Consider the following 15,558-nt stretch of genomic DNA (forward strand, 5'->3'; position numbering starts at 1 on the left):
GAAATAGCTCCTGCTGACATCAGTGCACCTATAAATGTCCAACACATACCCAATGGACTATACCACTTGAAATACTTTTTAGTGGAATACAGCTACATACAGGCAAGGATCCCTGAAAAAGCCATCATGAAAGTGAAAGAACTTTACAATAACTTGATGAAAGACAAACCCAGAAACGACGTAGAGCAAAAGTATCCTTGTTATAACTGGGAAACAATATGGCAAAATATTCACTGCCGGAACCTGCCAACGTATGTTAGATCGACCTGGTACTATGCTGTAAACAGGAAAATTCCGACGAACTCTAAACTGCACTCTATTCGATTGGCCGAGTCACCGCTGTGTACATTATGTAATATACCAGATACCGAAGAGCATAGATTGTTGTGTGACAAGGTAAAAGACATATGGCTCTACATAAGACAAAAGATAGCGAGCGTCAGCAGAACTACGCCCAATGCCGTTACGACTGCTGAATTTTTAAATCCGGACGGTATACCTTACCCTAAAACAAAACGAAACGCAATCAACTGGTTGAAAGGCCAAACGGTGCATTACATCCTAACAAAAGAGTCAAGCGATAGGGAGGACTTCTGGGTATACCTTACAACTGAGCACCAAAAGTTGATGTGTACTAAAAAATACAAGGAAAAATACGCAAATTTTTTAACTAAAACAATACTGTAACCAATAGAAGTGCGTAATTTACATTATCCGCCGATGCATTTCGTATATTAGACGAATACTTTGTGGTACAAAGTTGTACTTCACGTAGCAAGAGGAGGATATCTAACAGCAAGTAATCAGAGAAGATCATAAATATAAATCAGTTAGGCCTCTCTGTATATATTACTTTGTTTTGAGGGAAGCATACGACACAGTGATGAAACTGGTATCTACCCTTTATTTAGTTTCTTTCTTTCACTCCTACTTTCACAGGAAGACATATTTATGTTATTTATGTGTAAAATCAAGCAGCAGTAGCCTACTTTAATTCATTACCTTTCTGAAGAAGAGAATTTTACTTATCAGCAATAATGAGTTTGCTTCTTTCTGTTTTTCCACGCCCGGAGAACGAAATTTACAAATGCAGTTACATTTCCATAACAATTAGGTGACTGCCTTCTCAATGGAAATTACATTTATTTTTATTCAAGCCATGTTGCAAACAAAGGCAACAGAAGGGGCATACTTCGTTTGTCGTTCAGAAGAAGCGTGTTTCCACATCATCAAGTTACATTCATTTTTTAAAGGCGGAGAAGCCAGGCCGAGAAGGCAACACTTGGCGAGCGTAAAGGACGGGTTGAAGGGGAGGAAGGAGACAAAAAAAAAAAAAAGTGGTAGAGTGTCTGCTTCGCATGCAGAAAGTCCTGGGTTCAAATCCCAGCTCCTCCAATTTTTGTTTCTCCGTGCAGCAGTACATGAAAACTTTTGCCTATCACCATATTCTACAAAATTCAGTGTACAAGATTCTTCCCCCAAGCAAGTGGATTTCATACAGTTCGACCTCATGGCGGGAGGACGATGACCTGCAAGACCCTCGGCTGCGATCCCCCCCATTGAAATGTTGCTCCAAAGCCTTCGGTATGGCGTGCAGGGTGCATCTCAAACATGTATTTGCAACTCACCGCGACAATCGTCATTTGTTTTTTCGAGATACTGAAAAATGAAGGGGGCACCCGGGATTGAACCGGGGACCTCTCGATCTGCAGTCGAATGCTCTACGACTTTTTTTTTTTTTTTTTTCATGCAGCTGCGAGATGCACAGGAGCAACAAAGCACTCCACGATGCGGCGACATACGAAATCCACTGCCCAGCTACGCGTCGGCAACTAACAAAATGCCGACCCTGCCAGGATTCGAACCTGGAATCTTCTGATCCGTAGTTTTTTTTTTTTGTCCGTTACACCATTTTTTTTAACCGTTACGCCATTTTTTTTGTGTTCAATAAATCCGAAGTCCGACGCCTTATCCATTTTTTTTTAATTTTTTTTATAGTGCTCTTATTGTTTAATCTGAAGGGCCGGTCGTTGTCGAGGAACGGTACCAATGAAGAGTGAGGAGGTGTTATCCGACACCTTGCTTTTCAAAAATAATGGCGATCATGTTTCCAAAATGTTTTTTTACTGCGGTGAACCGTGTCATTTGCCACTGTGCTGTTCGCATGTAAGTTTCAAAACTTACGAGATCGTCGTCTCCATTGTGGCAAATAACATATGTCACATAGTGTCCCAGTAGCCACATCACAGTGTTGTTCTTGGTCGCAGGATAATATGTGGTGTCTGGCCAGAGGAGTAAATCGGTGGAGTGACTGGCTGCACTGCTGCGAGTTAAGAGACCCAAACGTTGTTGCACCCATTTCCAGTTAAGCAGATGGCCACCGCATGTAAATCTGTGGCGTAAGGTGTCGACCAGGCCACAACGCGCACATCGATCACTGTCTTGTAAGCCTATGCGGTGCAACCGTTCATTTGTGGGGATAACACCATTAACAACCTGATACCACGTGGATGCCACAACGGAAGTATGGATGGATAAACTGATGTTGTGCCAGACTATATTCCATTGGACACTTGGGTGTTTGATTTCCATGGGGTGGTGTATCATAGTGCGATGCCATCTGTCGAGCAGAACCTTTGTCGAGAAATCCGAACTGTGAATAACGGCGCCCCCGATGTAACTTACTTCGAGATAATAGTACCGGACATGTTGTAGTTGAAAATTGATGTGTCCTACAGCAGTGGGTGGACGGAGATCTATAGGACGTAAAATGTGGAAGAGCCAATGAGTTACACTGAGCGGTTCCTTCCTCAACAACATGGTAATGCGTTTGATGTACAAGGCCGTACACTTTCTGTCGATGTCTGGTAAATTGAGTCCTCCAGCCTTCCGTGGCATGGTCAATGTGGTATATTTCGATTTAAAAATGTTCCCTTTCCAGAGAAAATAGTTGGAGATTTTCATAAGTCGCTTCGCCTGTAACTTTGGAATCGGAAAAATTTGGGCCATGTAGTAGGCTTTACTGAAAATGTAAGTGTCGAGGAGACGAATTCGTTGAAGCAGGTTGATAGACCGCCAGTTGTTTTCGCGAATAGCGCCGTGCATGGAATCGGCGATCCGCCGCCAATTTTTTGCACACATTTTCAGTGGGCATCGATCGACAATCATACCTAAGGTTGTGTGGGTTTCCGCGGTTTGTGCCCACGGGACGGTGACGTTTGCCAATCCACGGATTTTGACGAATCTGCATTTATCGGTGTTGATTCGTGCTCCAGAGACACGGCAGTAGTCATCAATTTCGGACTTAAGGATGGGTATTTCTTCTTCGGCCCGTATTAAAACCCCGACATCATCGGCATAAGCGCGAACCACAAAAGAAGGACCGGTCGTGGTCAGGCCGGTCAGTTTATCGTCGACGGAGCGTAGGAATGGTTCGAGCGCCAGCACGAACAAGAGCATGGAGAGGGGGCTCCCCTGCGGGACCCCTCTTTGAATCTTGATAGGCTGCGTGAGCTGCCCATTGACGCTAACCTTTGTTGTGATACCAGTTATCAGGTGTCGTAAGACGGCAATAACGCTTTCATTGAATCCACAATGCTGCAGGAAACGCATGAGATATTCATGACTCACACGATCGAATGCTTTAGAAAAGTCAACAAATAAGAGTGCACAGTTCACGTTAGTCACCGATGCTATTGAAATAATGTCTCTATATTCCGAGATGGGTGTCATAATGGACCGACCAGGGAAACAGGATTGATGAGTTTGGACCACCTTTTTCACCACCGCCGTTAGTCTGCTATTGAGTGCTCTGGCAAAAGTTTTATAATCGAAATTGAGTAGAGTTATCGGACGATAATGATCAAGATCTTTCCGGTGTTTGCGTTTGGGAACCAAGACAATTCTGCCTTCCTTGAGGTCTGCTGGCAAGGGAGTCCCGCGCATCACCTCGTTGAGGACTGTTGTAAAGGCTTGTCCAATGAGAGGCCAGAAGCGCACATAGAATTCTTTCGGCAGCCCATCAGGGCCGGGCGATTTTTGTGACGGGGAACCAGTGATCAGGTCCAGGACGTCATCCGCATCAAAATCTTGCAATATCGCGCAGTTATCGGCGTGCGTGACTTCTGAAGGTGGAGTACAGAAAGCCACAGTGTCAACAGTCCCACGGGTAGCACATTGCGAGTACAGTTGAGTAAAATATTCGGCAACGGCGCGAAGGATATCCCTCTGATGAGTGAGGAGGACCCCATCAGCGGTCTCAAGTTCCTCAATAAACGTTCTCTGGCGGTTCGCACGGTGCTTGATAAGGTGGTACAGGGACGTGACTTCGTCTTCCTGGAGCGACTTAGTTTGAGCTTTGGTCTGCAGCCCCGCAAGTTGTGTACGCTTTATGGCTAGTAGTTTGGCCTTGATTTTCTTGATCCCTTCCAAGTTCGTAGTCGTTACGGTTACTTGCGTATACAACTCCCGCAATACCGTCTGGTAAAAATCGATGGTTCGTTTGGTATCCTGGGCTCGTTGCCAGCCATAATTTTTCAGAGTTTGTCTCATCCTCCGTTTGACTACCTCATTCCACCAGGCGATATTGGTAGCGTACTTACAACGTCGCTTGAGACAGTCCGTCCACGTCGCATGAATAACATCTTGTATGTAATTATCCGTCAGGAGAGAAACATTGAGGCTCCATTGATTCCGGAATCGGTGAGTCCGTTGTCTGTCTAAACTGATCGTTACGGAAAGGGCACAATGGTCTGAAAAGCTAGCTGGAATGACATCCGTGTCGAGAACACGATGGCAGATATTCTCCGTGACGTACAACCGATCAAGGCGGCTGCATGCCGTCGAAGTAAAGTACGTAAATTTAACCTTAGTGGGGTTCTTGAGTTCCCATGCATCCTGCATTCGCAGATGACGTACCAGATCATGCAATTCCCGACAGTAATTGAAGTTCGGAGACTGATCTTTTCGATTGAGGACACAATTGAAGTCGCCACTAAGGATGAATTGTGATGGGTTCCGTCGCAACAAATAGATGATGTCTTCTTTGAAAAATTTGGCTCTTTCGGATTTGCGAGTTGAACCAGACGGTGCGTAGATGTTCACGATGGTGACGTCAAAAATTTGACATGCAATACCTCTACCACACTCGAGTATTTCAATACTTCGAACAGGGATGCCCTCGCGTAATAAAATGGCTGTGCCTGTACTCGTGTCTTTCGTTACATTTGCTATAGTATGAAAACCAGGGACGGTGAGACTTAACATAGACACTTCCTGTAGGAGTACAACATCGGCTTCAGAGTCGTAGATAAACTGTCGCAACAACGCTGTTTTCAAAGCTGACGTGATCTTGTTAATATTAAGAGACAGAAATTTATATGCCTGGGTCGTGCCCATCGAAGGAGGAAGAAAGCTGCATTGCATTAGCGGCCCAGTCCATCGCACTGTCAGACTGCGAATTTACAGTGCCAGGTTCGCGTCCAGATTCCGCGGCTCCTTTGGTCGGAGTCTTTCTTCGGGCCGCGGAGACATTTGGTTTGGGTTTAGTTTTCCGTCGTCCACCAGTCGGGAGTTCCATGGCAGAAGGTGGGGTGGGCGGATCATGACTGAAATCGGTAGTCGGAGTGCCGGCTTCCTCCACTGTAGCTAACTCGTGCGAAATCGCAGCGGCGGAAAGCAAGGTGTGTTTGTTTGTATCCACACGGTCTGTTGGTAAACAGTCTTCCGGCCTCTGAGGTTGGTTGTGTTCAGCGACGGGCAGGTTGGTGTTTACAACGGTCTCCGGACCAACGTCCTCGTCGGGTGTCTGTAGAGCCGACATCGGACGGTCGTCCACTTGTTGTGCATCCAAGTCGTGTAGTGGCGGGCCGGCCGGCGGCGTCACAACAGTCAACTGTAAACACTGGTCGACACCATTGTTGACCGACGCCGCCGGGGAAGCAGCGGCGTCGGAGCCCTCACCTATGCTGTCCACGGCAAGGGTTTCCTGCGAGGGAGGGTTCGCGTCCGTGACAGATATCTGGTCGTTGGTCGACAACTCGTCATCAGTTCCACTATCGTCACAGGTACGGCGTCGTTTGTTACCGACCGATGACGTTGTGCTGACAGCAAGTGGAAGCTTCTCGCTCTTTGGTGCTAAAGGCGGGAAGGTCTCGTTGCTAAGATCGGGTTCAACGGCCTCTGACGTACTGGGATGCAAAGTTGTCTCCCCCAACTTCTGATGTTGGGTCATAATATCAGCTAGTGTCAACCTCTGGCGTTTTTGTAAGGAGTTTTTAAGCACGAAAACACGCCGAGGACAATCACTGCGTAAATGACCGCTCTCGTTACAAATGTAACAAGTTTCTACTTGCCCACTATAAACGACATGTGCTTTATAGCCACAGACCACGATATTCGAGGGAATATTAGCTTTAATGCTCATATCAACAGAACGAACCCCACTGTAGCATTGCAATTTGTGTTGGCTAGACCATTTTTCCATTCTGATTTGCCGAATATCACCGTATTTAGCAAGAACATCCTTCAACAGGTAATTGTCAACTTCTGGTGGCAAATTGAATACCCGAACCTGCTTATATTCTACATCAGCATTGGTGATTATCACGGTACTCACCGACTGGTCTCGATGATGGAATTCCGCCTTTCCTCCAGTTTTCTGCAAGATTTTCTCCAGTTGTAACGGAGTGAGAAACTTGACAAAGAAACAGTAATCCGCCATATCATAGTACGCTGTGTGAACCTGGTCGGACGTTATCCCAATTATATCCACAATCCAATCATGAATTTCCAGGGAGCTTGGTTGCACACGACGCGATGCCTTGTCAAACTCAAAACACAATGTATTCTTTCGGGGAACCGATTTAGCCATAACTGTAACGACAAGCGGCCGAAACCGCTAGTAAGATAAACAATACGACGAGAAGAGACAAAACCTCAAAATACCACGAGGAAACGCACAATCACAGTCACAAGAAACGATCAAAACACGGCTTGCGGCGCTACGACGGCACGGAAGTTTAGGCACGTCCGATCGCTGTCGCGGCTCAAGCGGAACTGGACTGAGCTATACACCCTTTCACGATCTTTCTGGTCCCATAACTTAAGGAACAATATTATACTCTGCCTGGCTAAAGACGTCTAATCGAGCAAAATATTGCGTAATCATTATCTCTCAGTTATATATTAGCGTTAAACGATATAAATATCAAAAATTCTAGACACTTCGCGCCTGGAGAAAGTGCGAGTCGGCGCCTTCACCTTAATGTCAAAACGCGAAAATTGCACTAGTAGCTTTTTTCAAGCCAGTTCTGTTCGTCCGTTCTCCGTAATCGTTAGGTATCTGATTAAACTGACATACTCGCCTATGGCTTTCGTAAACGAAAATTTCATTGTGACCCCGACGTGATTTGAACACGCAACCTACTGATCTAGAGTCAGACGCGCTGCCGTTGCGCCACGGAGTCGACGCTGCTTAGGTCTTGTCATGAATAGGTTCCTCAGACACTTACTGTACCGTTCAAACCTAAGAAATAATGACAGTAGGATCCACGAGGCACTCGTCCCAGATGTACTTGCTCTGGCGGGGGTGTAACTCAGTGGTAGAGTGTCTGCTTCGCATGCAGAAAGTCCTGGGTTCAAATCCCAGCTCCTCCAATTTTTGTTTCTCCGTGCAGCAGTACATGAAAACTTTTGCCTATCACCATATTCTACAAAATTCAGTGTACAAGATTCTTCCCCCAAGCAAGTGGATTTCATACAGTTCGACCTCATGGCGGGAGGACGATGACCTGCAAGACCCTCGGCTGCGATCCCCCCCATTGAAATGTTGCTCCAAAGCCTTCGGTATGGCGTGCAGGGTGCATCTCAAACATGTATTTGCAACTCACCGCGACAATCGTCATTTGTTTTTTCGAGATACTGAAAAATGAAGGGGGCACCCGGGATTGAACCGGGGACCTCTCGATCTGCAGTCGAATACTCTACGACTGAGCTATACCCCCTTTCACGGTCTTTCTGGTCCCATAACTTAAGGAAAAATATTATACTCTGCCTGGCTAAAGACGTCTAATCGAGCAAAATATTGCGTAATCATTATCTCTCAGTTATATATTAACGTTAAACGATATAAATATCAAAAATTCTAGACACTTCGCGCCTGGAGAAAGTGCGAGTCGGCGCCTTCACCTTAATGTCAGAACGCGCAAATTGCACTAGTAGCTTTTTTCAAGCAAGTTCTGTTCGTCCGTTCTCCGTAATCGTTAGGTATCTGATTAAACTGACATACTCGCCTATGGCTTTCGTAAACGAAAATTTCATTGTGGCCCCTACGTGATTTGAACACGCAACCTTCTGATCTGCAGTCAGACGCGCTACCGTTGCGCCACGGAGTCGACGCTGCTTAGGTCTTGTCATGAATAGGTTCCTCGGACACTTACTGTACCGTTCAAACCTAAGAAATAATGACGGTAGGATCCACGAGGCACTCGTCCCAGATGTACTTGCTCTGGCGGGGGTGTAACTCAGTGGTAGAGTGTCTGCTTCGCATGCAGAAAGTCCTGGGTTCAAATCCCAGCTCCTCCAATTTTTGTTTCTCCGTGCAGCAGTACATGAAAACTTTTGCCTATCACCATATTCTACAAAATTCAGTGTACAAGATTCTTCCCCCAAGCAAGTGGATTTCATACAGTTCGACCTCATGGCGGGAGGACGAAGACCTGCAAGACCCTCGGCTGCGATCCCCCCCATTGAAATGTTGCTCCAAAGCCTTCGGTATGGCGTGCAGGGTGCATCTCAAACATGTATTTGCAACTCACCGCGACAATCGTCATTTGTTTTTTCGAGATACTGAAAAATGAAGGGGGCACCCGGGATTGAACAGGGGACCTCTCGATCTGCAGTCGAATGCTCTACGATTGAGCTATACCCCCTTTCATGATCTTTCTGGTCCCATAACTTAAGGAAAAATATTATACTCTGCCTGGCTAAAGACGTCTAATCGAGCAAAATATTGCGTAATCATTATCTCTCAGTTATATATTAGCGTTAAACGATATAAATATCAAAAATACTAGACACTTCGCGCCTGGAGAAAGTGCGAGTCGGCGCCTTCACCTTAATGTCAGAACGCGAAAATTGCACTAGTAGCTTTTTTCAAGCCAGTTCTGTTCGTCCGTTCTCCGTAATCGTTAGGTATCTGATTAAACTGACATACTCGCCTATGGCTTTCGTAAACGAAAATTTCATTGTGACCCCGACGCGATTTGAACACGCAACCTTCTGATCTGGAGTCAGACGCGCTACCGTTGCGAAACGGAGTCGACGCTGCTTAGGTCTTGTCACGAATAGGTTCCTCGGTCACTTACTGTACCGTTCAAACCTAAGAAATAATGACAGTAGGATCCACGAGGCACTCGTCCCAGATGTACTTGCTCTGGCGGGGGTGTAACTCAGTAATTCTCAGGGGGATGGATGTGCCTGCCGATTTTAAAGTAGGGAAAATTGTTTTAATTCCGAAGTCCTCTGGTCGTTTATCTGCTGCCAATCTTCGTCCGCTCACATTGCTGAATTTTGACTACAAGACAGCTGCTAGAGCGCTCAATAGCCGGTTGTCTTCTCTGCTTCGGGGTGTGATTGGTGCACATCAATGTTGTTTTCATGATAGATCTATTCTGACACCAGTAGCCGAATATCGGGATGTTGTCTCGGTTGCGGCGGTTACAAACGTACATTGTGCCTTTGCCTTCCTTGATTTTTATAAGGCTTTTGATCACGTCAGTCATGTGTTTTTAGATCGTGTTTTAGGTACAATAGGTTTTAACGCTTCATCACGTGGTGTTCTTGGCAATTTGTATAGGGGAATAACAGCTCGGGTGTCAGTCAATGGGCAGCTGACGCCGCCCATTGCTATCCGCCGCGGAGTGCCTCAGGGTAGTCCGCTCTCTATGTCTTTATTGGTATTGTCCCTGGAACCGCTGCTTCGGACTATTGCTCTCAAGCTTCAGGGTATGTCCCTCTCTGGTGGGAAGCTCTCTGTTAAGGCATATGCGGATGATGTCGTTGTTCTCCTCCGTCAACGTGATGATATCCCGTTGTTGAAAGGGGCAGTTGATGCATACTGTCGTGTCTCTGGAGCGCGTCTCAATCAGGGTAAATGTAAGTTCCTTGATATTCGAGGATTTCGCGATGCTGCCGTCCCTTGGGCCACTTTTGTCGATCGCCATACGTCCTTGGGGATTATCATTGATCGGTGTCCTCTAAAAATGGCGGCTCTCAATTGGAAATCTGTCACCGAGAAGATACAGCGGGCTCTGATGGTCCATGAGCAGCGCTCTGCTACTATTTTGCAAAAAGTCAGAATTTTAGACACCTACGTTCTATGTAAAGCTTATTATGTTGCTCAGCTGTTCCCACTTCCCATGATGGTGGCGAAAAGGTTGCGCCAATTGTCTAGCAGGTTTATATGGAAGGGCCATCTATTCAAGTTACGTTACGAGGTAATGACGAAACCGCGTATCTCCGGAGGGTTGGGCCTCTCTGACATTACTCGCAAGGCGTCTGCTTTGTACGTCCGCCGAACGACTCTAATTGTTACGCAAAAAGTGACTTCAATTACATCCAGGCTTTTTACTGTTGTGCGTCCGGCGAGCCTTGCTCCACCTGTCGATGTCGGACGCCTAAATTTTAAGTTGAAACACATTCGGGAATTTTACATTGCGGTGAGTTACCTCGGTGACGTCTTCTTGCGGCGACCGGTGCCAACGACCAAGGGCTTGATTGCCCGCTGGGAGGGGCTGGCCGGTCCCAATCCAATAGAACTGGCGTCTCCGTCTGTGTCCTGGAGGAACGTCTGGAAGAATGGTACTCTGCCGATCCACTCTATGGCCGTGGCGTCCACGTGGTATAGGGTAATAAATAATTTGGTTCCCACCAATGTACGACTGCACCGTATTGGTCTTTCTGACACGGACACCTGTACTCGGTGTGGTCTCGTGGATATCCTTGAACATCGATTCACCTGCTGTGGGCACCTTGCTAATTGGCGTTGGCTCAGGAAACAACTTGCTTTTGTCACTAGGTCTGCTGAAGCCGCTTATACTATTGACATCATCGTCCGGCCGGATTCTTCCTTTTTTCCGCGAACGAAGCTCCATACCGTCATGTGGTTGATTGGCCATTTCGTACATTTTGTCAACAGTTGTCATGAAGAGGATGGACACCTAGCGTTTCGGCAGTACATGCTTACTGCTTACTGGCAGCGCTTGCGATTGCCAGGCCTCCGAGATGATTTTGCCAATATGCTTAGCCTGACATTTGAAAGAGAGGGTGTTGGCTGAGGTCACCTGTGTGAGCCATTTTCTTTTATACTGTTTCTGGATTTGCCGCCTTTATGTATGTTTCTTCTCTACACCAGGACTGAAGTTTCCGTGTTTTTTTTTTTTTTTTTTTTTTTTTTTTTTTTTTTTTTTTTTACAAAGCAGTCTACATTCTATAGTCATGTTTTAGGATTTTAATTTCAGTAGTGTACTTCTTTTGAAGTGGCTGTGTTGTGGATGTTCCTTAATATTTTTTTTCAATAGATATATTTGTTAGAGGAATAATAATTACGCATTCATTTGCTCATAATGAGCTGAGACTGAATTGCAGGCATTAAAAAAAAAAAGTGGTAGAGTGTCTGCTTCGCATGCAGAAAGTCCTGGGTTCAAATCCCAGCTCCTCCAATTTTTGTTTCTCCGTGCAGCAGTACATGAAAACTTTTGCCTATCACCATATTCTACAAAATTCAGTGTACAAGATTCTTCCCCCAAGCAAGTGGATTTCATACAGTTCGACCTCATGGCGGGAGGACGATGACCTGCAAGACCCTCGGCTGCGATCCCCCCCATTGAAATGTTGCTCCAAAGCCTTCGGTATGGCGTGCAGGGTGCATCTCAAACATGTATTTGCAACTCACCGCGACAATCGTCATTTGTTTTTTCGAGATACTGAAAAATGAAGGGGGCACCCGGGATTGAACCGGGGACCTCTCGATCTACAGTCGAATGCTTTACGACTGAGCTATACCCCCTTTCACGATCTTTCTGGTCCCATAACTTAAGGAAAAATATTATACTCTGCCTGGCTAAAGACGTCTAATCAAGCAAAATATTGCGTAATCATTATCTCTCAGTTATATATTAGCATTAAACGATATAAATATAAAAAATACTAGACACTTCGCGCCTGGAGAAAGTGCGAGTCGGCGCCTTCACCTTAATGTCAGAACGCGAAAATTGCACTAGTAGCTTTTTTCAAGCAAGTTCTGTTCGTCCGTTCTCCGTAATCGTTTGGTATCTGATTAAACTGACATACTCGCCTATGGCTTTCGTAAACGAAAATTTCTTTGTGACCCCGACGTGATTTGAACACGCAACCTTCTGATGTGGAGTCAGACGCGCTACCGTTGCGCCACGGAGTCGACGCTGCTTAGGTCTTGTCAGGCATAGGTTCCTCGAACACTTACTGTACCGTTCAAACCTAAGAAATAATGACAGTAGGATCCACGAGACACTCGTCCCAGATGTACTTGCTCTGGCGGGGGTGTAACTCAGTGGTAGAGTGTCTGCTTCGCATGCAGAAAGTCCTGGGTTCAAATCCCAGCTCCTCCAATTTTTGTTTCTCCGTGCAGCAGTACATGAAAACTTTTGCCTATCATCATATTCTACAAAATTCAGTGTACAAGATTCTTCCCCCAAGCAAGTGGATTTCGTACAGTTCGACCTCATGGCGGGAGGACGATGACCTGCAAGACCCTGGGCTGCGATCCCCCCCATTGAAATGTTGCTCCAAAGCCTTCGGTATGGCGTGCAGGGTGCATCTCAAACATGTATTTGCAACTCACCGCGACAATCGTCATTTGTTTTTTTCGAGATACTGAAAAATGAAGGGGGCACCCGGGATTGAACCGGGGATCTCTCGATCTGCAGTCGAATGCTCTACGACTTTTTTTTCCACTTTTTTTTTGTTTCTACCAACTTTTTTGCTTCTTTTCTGAACCACTTTTTTGTTTCAGCCCCTGTTTTGTTTCGTTATATCTGTGTGCTCTGCCTTTGTTTCTTTCTTTCTTTTTTTTTTTTTGGCTTGTGCTTTATACTTGTTTTTTCCATCGCTGTGATTGTAAATTAAGGCGGTGTTATGACCAGCTCTTGCTTTGTTTCCTCTGAGTCCAAAATATGTCTTTTTGCTCCTGGTACATTAAGGTCTTGTTTAAAAATCGAGCATAATTTTCTTTATATTTACGAGTTTGCAGTAACTTGTGATGCTCAGTTAGCAGATAGATCCAAAAATCCTCTTTGCTTTTCTCGTCTTTCGTGAAGAGGTAATGCACTGTTGCAGCTTTCAGCCAGTTGACTGCATTTCTTTTCGCGGTAGGAAAGGGTACATCATCCGGTGCCAAAAAGTCCACAGGTGTTATCGCGGTAGGTGTCGTTCGGAGGATAACCGCCAACTTGCGTCGTACATACAGCCATATATCTAGAACCTTGTCACACACGAACCGATGTTCTTCGTTATCAATTAAATTACACGTGTCACAAAGTGGCGAGGCTGCAAGGTGGATCTTATGTAATTTTGTGTTAGTTGCAAATTTCCTGTTTACAGCGAAGTACCATGTGGCTTTCAGGTCAGTAGGTATGGTACGGTGATGAATATTGTCCCATATCACTTTCCAGTTATAACATGGGTATGTGTGTTCTATTTTATTTTTCTTCTTCTCGTCCATCAATTTGCCATATATTTCTTTTACGGTGTTCATATCGTTCTCCGGAATGCGTAAATGTAGATAGCTATATTCTATTAAAAACCATCGCAAATGGTAAAGTGCGCTCGGTATATGCTGCACATTAATAGGTGGTGAGAGGTCATCTGGAGCTATTTCTGTCAGAAGGTGTGCAGCGAGACAGCTGCTTGATTGTTTCCATTGCCGAAACGTATTGCAGATGTACAGAGCATGGGACTTTTTTGTAACATCCGTTAAGTTTAAGCCTTCGTTGTTAGTGGCGAGTGTCAGAGTGTCATATTGGATTTTAAATATGTGACCACGGCTCACAAAATAGCCTAGCGCCGACATAATTTGTTTGGCGATGACGGCGGGCATTGGCAAAACCTGTGCGATATAATTGACTTTGGAAGTAATGGAGACGTTCGCGAGAGACACTCGCTGAATTTCATTGAGTTGCCTAATACTGTGTGTCCGTACACTAGCACGTATGGTAGTTAATACTCGTCTGTAGTTAGTCGCAATAGTTTGACGTATATTTTTTCGGAAATCAACGCCTAGACACTTCAAGGCAGTGAGCTCGCGTAGCTGACCTTGTGAGCGCATGCCAATGCCACGTCCGATATTGAATATGCCGGACTTTGTGTTGTTCAACTTTGCGGCCGATGCTTTTTCGTATTTGTCAATGATTTGCATCGCCGTCTCGATGTCTGCCATATTCATAACAAGAAAACCAACATCATCCGCATAAACTTGACAAATTATTTTGTTTCCTCGTATTTGTAATCCTTGTAACCGCTGAGTCAAGGTAGCGAGTAAGGGTTCTATGGCCAAGGCAAAAAGTGCCATAGACAACGGACAACCTTGCCTGACGGAACTGGCGATCTCTATTGGCCGGCTAGGCTGACCATTGATGATTATCCTTGAGAAATTATTCTTGACCAAACGCCATATGACTTCAACGAATCTCGGCGGAAAGCCCATTGCATCCATCGTTTTCAGGAGGTAAGAGTGGCTGATCCTGTCAAAGGCTTTATCAAAATCTAACGACACGATGGCACAGTGTAGTCGGCACACTTCCGCTATGGAAATTATGTCGCGGTAGTTGGCCAGTGTCTGTTGAATGTTTCTACCCTTGCCCACACTAGACTGATACGGTCCGGTAACACTGGTCATTACATGTGTAAGTCTGTGGGCTAAGAGCCGCGTAAAAATTTTATAGTCACTATTCAGCAGTGTGATCGGTCTCAAGTTGCCAATTTTCTTGCCAGCCGAAAATTTTTTGGTTAACACGACGATCCCTTCTCGAAAATCTTTTGGTATCTCCTGACTGAGTGTCAGAAGTTCATTACAGATGCCTGTAATTCTATGTCTGATATGGTTCCAAAAGACTTGGTAAAACTCTGCTGGTATTCCGTCGGCTCCAGGGGATTTATTTTTTGCACTTTTATAAACGGCATGCGCTACATCCTCTTCGGTTGCCTCTGCAATTAGAGCGTCCGCGGACGTGGTACTAACTCTTCCTTGCATGTTGGCCAGTAATTCATCCTGTGCTTGTTCGTCTACTACCTTAGCTGAAAACAAGTTGTCGAAATGGGTTAGGATTGCCGCTTTTACGTCGTTATGCATTGTCAAGGTGGTTCCATTCTCAGTTTGGAGCTCCGTCAGTATTTTGCGGAATCCTCTGTTAGTTTCACGAATCACGTGATAGACCGAAGTAGCTTCTTTTTGTGCCGTAGTCTCTGCTCTTGACCTTATTTGGTAACCTTCAAGCTGTTGTCGCCGTAACGTCAGTATTTTTG

At 45.5% G+C, this 15,558-nt stretch overlaps 8 non-coding genes across 8 annotated transcripts; 3 read left to right on the forward strand and 5 right to left on the reverse strand.

Moving 5' to 3' along the window:
* The first annotated feature begins 7,584 nt into the window (after positions 1-7,584).
* On the forward strand, positions 7,585-7,656 carry Trnaa-cgc (transfer RNA alanine (anticodon CGC)). Its single transcript has one exon. It is a non-coding gene; the product is annotated as a tRNA-Ala (tRNA).
* A 275-nt stretch (positions 7,657-7,931) lies between these two features.
* Trnac-gca (transfer RNA cysteine (anticodon GCA)) lies at positions 7,932-8,003 on the reverse strand. The gene has a single exon. It is a non-coding gene; the product is annotated as a tRNA-Cys (tRNA).
* A 318-nt stretch (positions 8,004-8,321) lies between these two features.
* On the reverse strand, positions 8,322-8,393 carry Trnac-gca (transfer RNA cysteine (anticodon GCA)). Its single transcript has one exon. It is a non-coding gene; the product is annotated as a tRNA-Cys (tRNA).
* Positions 8,394-8,511: 118 nt separating this feature from the next.
* Trnaa-cgc (transfer RNA alanine (anticodon CGC)) lies at positions 8,512-8,583 on the forward strand. Its single transcript has one exon. It is a non-coding gene; the product is annotated as a tRNA-Ala (tRNA).
* A 275-nt stretch (positions 8,584-8,858) lies between these two features.
* Positions 8,859-8,930, reverse strand: Trnac-gca (transfer RNA cysteine (anticodon GCA)). The gene has a single exon. It is a non-coding gene; the product is annotated as a tRNA-Cys (tRNA).
* A 3,065-nt stretch (positions 8,931-11,995) lies between these two features.
* Positions 11,996-12,067, reverse strand: Trnay-gua (transfer RNA tyrosine (anticodon GUA)). The gene has a single exon. It is a non-coding gene; the product is annotated as a tRNA-Tyr (tRNA).
* Positions 12,068-12,385: 318 nt separating this feature from the next.
* Trnaw-cca (transfer RNA tryptophan (anticodon CCA)) lies at positions 12,386-12,457 on the reverse strand. Its single transcript has one exon. It is a non-coding gene; the product is annotated as a tRNA-Trp (tRNA).
* Positions 12,458-12,575: 118 nt separating this feature from the next.
* Trnaa-cgc (transfer RNA alanine (anticodon CGC)) lies at positions 12,576-12,647 on the forward strand. Its single transcript has one exon. It is a non-coding gene; the product is annotated as a tRNA-Ala (tRNA).
* Positions 12,648-15,558: the final 2,911 nt, after the last annotated feature.

The sequence above is a fragment of the Schistocerca serialis genome, chromosome 4 (assembly GCF_023864345.2).
Source record: "Schistocerca serialis cubense isolate TAMUIC-IGC-003099 chromosome 4, iqSchSeri2.2, whole genome shotgun sequence".
In the NCBI taxonomy this organism is placed as follows: Eukaryota; Metazoa; Arthropoda; class Insecta; order Orthoptera; family Acrididae; genus Schistocerca; species Schistocerca serialis.